Raw genomic sequence first — 2,468 nt, 5'->3', positions numbered from 1 at the left:
TTCCAGTCTTAAACTCCAGCTTTTAGACCTAGGGAGACAAACAAAACAAAACTGCAAGACAGAACAAAGCTTGATTTTAAACCAAAGTTTCCACACTTGAACTCAAGCTTTTAGACCTAGTGATACGAAACAAAACCAAGACAGAACAAAGCTTGATTTTAAACCAAAGCTGCCAGCCTGAAACACAAGCTTTTAGACCAAGGGATACAAAACCAAACCAAGTTAGAGCAAAGCTTGATTTTAAACCAAAGTTTCCAGCCTTAAACTCAAACCCCTAGACCAAGGGATACGGAACAAACCCAAGACAGAACAAAGCTTGATTTTAAACCAAAGTTTCCAGTCTTAAACTCAAGCTTAGACCAAGGGATACAAAACTTGAAGCTTTACCCAGGAACTGGAAACGCAAAGCTCACGTCAACCCAAGCTTCAATAAGCTTCAAGTGGTTCGTTATGTACACCATTTCCCCTAGACGTCTGTGACTTCCCCCTTCAGGATAGTTCCAAAAACCAGTTCAACTCAGCCACCTGAATGCCCGTCAGGGATCCAAATAACCCCCACCCACCCAGCAAGTGAGTAATGATTCTCAGTTATAAATTGGTGTTGGTTCTCGATTAAGTATAAGTATTATGCATTTACTAAGTATTAAATAGGAAATATTGGTCTATATTCATCTCTTTTTATAAGTATTAGATATTTCTTGTCTTTTACCTCTGTTTGGATTATTAATTTGGCTTCATATTTAGGCCTACATCTGTTATAAAGAGGTAATTTCTCATTTATTTCTTGTAGAGAAGGAGTAATGTTTCTCATTTACCTCTGTTGTCGAGAAGAGAGAGTTTTTCTCATTTATATCTAATGTAAAGAAGAGATAATGTTTCTCATTTACCTTTGTTGTAAAGTTGAGATAGTGTTTCTCATTTACCTTTGTTGTAAAGTAGAGGTAATGTTTCTCATTTACCTCTGTTGTAAAGTAGAGATAGTGTTTCTCATTTACCTCTGTTGTAAAGTTGAGATAGTGTTTCTCATTTACCTTTGTTGTAAAGTAGAGGTAATGTTTCTCATTTACCTCTGTTGTAAAGTAGAGATAGTGTTTCTCATTTACCTCTGTTGTAAAGTTGAGATAGTGTTTCTCATTTACCTTTGTTGTAAAGTAGAGGTAATGTTTCTCATTTACCTCTGTTGTAAAGTAGAGATAGTGTTTCTCATTTACCTCTGTTGTAAAGTTGAGATAGTGTTTCTCATTTACCTTTGTTGTAAAGTAGAGGTAATGTTTCTCATTTACCTCTGTTGTAAAGTAGAGATAGTGTTTCTCATTTACCTCTGTTGTAAAGTTGAGATAGTGTTTCTCATTTACCTTTGTTGTAAAGTAGAGGTAATGTTTCTCATTTACCTCTGTTGTAAAGTAGAGATAGTGTTTCTCATTTACCTCTGTTGTAAAGTTGAGATAGTGTTTCTCATTTACCTTTGTTGTAAAGTAGAGGTAATGTTTCTCATTTACCTCTGTTGTAAAGTAGAGATAGTGTTTCTCATTTACCTCTGTTGTAAAGTTGAGATAGTGTTTCTCATTTACCTTTGTTGTAAAGTAGAGGTAATGTTTCTCATTTACCTCTTTTGTAAAGTAGAGATAGTGTTTCTCATTTACCTCTGTTGTAAAGTAGAGATAGTGTTTCTCATTTACCTCTGTTGTAAAGAAGAGGCAATTTTTCTCATTTACCTCTGTTGTCGAGAAGAGATAGTGTTTCTCATTTACCTCTGTTGTAAAGAATAGGTAATGTTTCTCATTTATCTCTGGCAGAGGAGAGGTACTTTTTCTTTTATATTTTGTAAAAAAGAGGCAGTGTTTCTCATTTACCTCTTGTGGAGAAGAGATAAAGTTTCTCATTTACCTCTTGTGGAAAAGAGTGTTTCTCACTTAGCAATGTTGTAGAGAAGAGGTAGTATTTCTCATTTACTTCAATTATAGAGATAAATAATGTTTCTCATTTACCTCTTGTGGAGAAGAGCTGTAGTATTTCTCTTTAGCAATGTTGTAGAGAAGAGGTAGTATTTCTCCTTTACCTCAATTATAGAGATGAGATAATGTTTCTCATTTACCTCTGTTGTAGAAAAGAGATAGTCTCTCATTTAACAATGTTATAGAGAAGATCTGTAGTGTGTCTCATTTACCTCTGTTTTAGAAAAGAGATAGTATTTCTCACTTACCTACTGTAGAAAAGATGTAGTGTTTCTCATTTACCTCTGCTGTAGGAAAGAAGTATTGTTTCACGTTTTCCTCTTGTATAAAGGAGGTATCTGTAGGGAAGAGGTAATATTTCACGTTTTCCTCTTGTATAAAAGAGGTAATGTGTCTCATTTACATCTTTGTAAAAAAAGGTAAAAGCTCTTATTTACTCCCCGTTGAAAATTGGTGATGCTTCTCATTTACCTCCTTTTTAAAAAGGAAAAAAGTATTGGTTCGTTTAATAGG

General features: G+C 34.3%; 1 protein-coding gene across 2 annotated transcripts in view; it reads left to right on the top strand.

The window, feature by feature from the left end:
- Positions 1-342: 342 nt before the first annotated feature.
- The window catches only part of LOC137626456 (uncharacterized), a 422,371-nt gene continuing 420,245 nt past the window's right edge, over positions 343-2,468 (top strand). For both annotated transcript variants that reach the window (XM_068357460.1, XM_068357459.1), the window contains exon 1: positions 343-570. The gene's annotated coding sequence lies outside the window, so the exon portion shown is untranslated. The remainder of the gene's footprint in view (positions 571-2,468) is intronic.

This window comes from Palaemon carinicauda, chromosome 34 (assembly GCF_036898095.1).
Source record: "Palaemon carinicauda isolate YSFRI2023 chromosome 34, ASM3689809v2, whole genome shotgun sequence".
Taxonomy (NCBI): Eukaryota; Metazoa; Arthropoda; class Malacostraca; order Decapoda; family Palaemonidae; genus Palaemon; species Palaemon carinicauda.
Note: the sequence above shows the minus strand (reverse complement) of the source record. Positions and strands in the feature narration are given on the sequence as shown.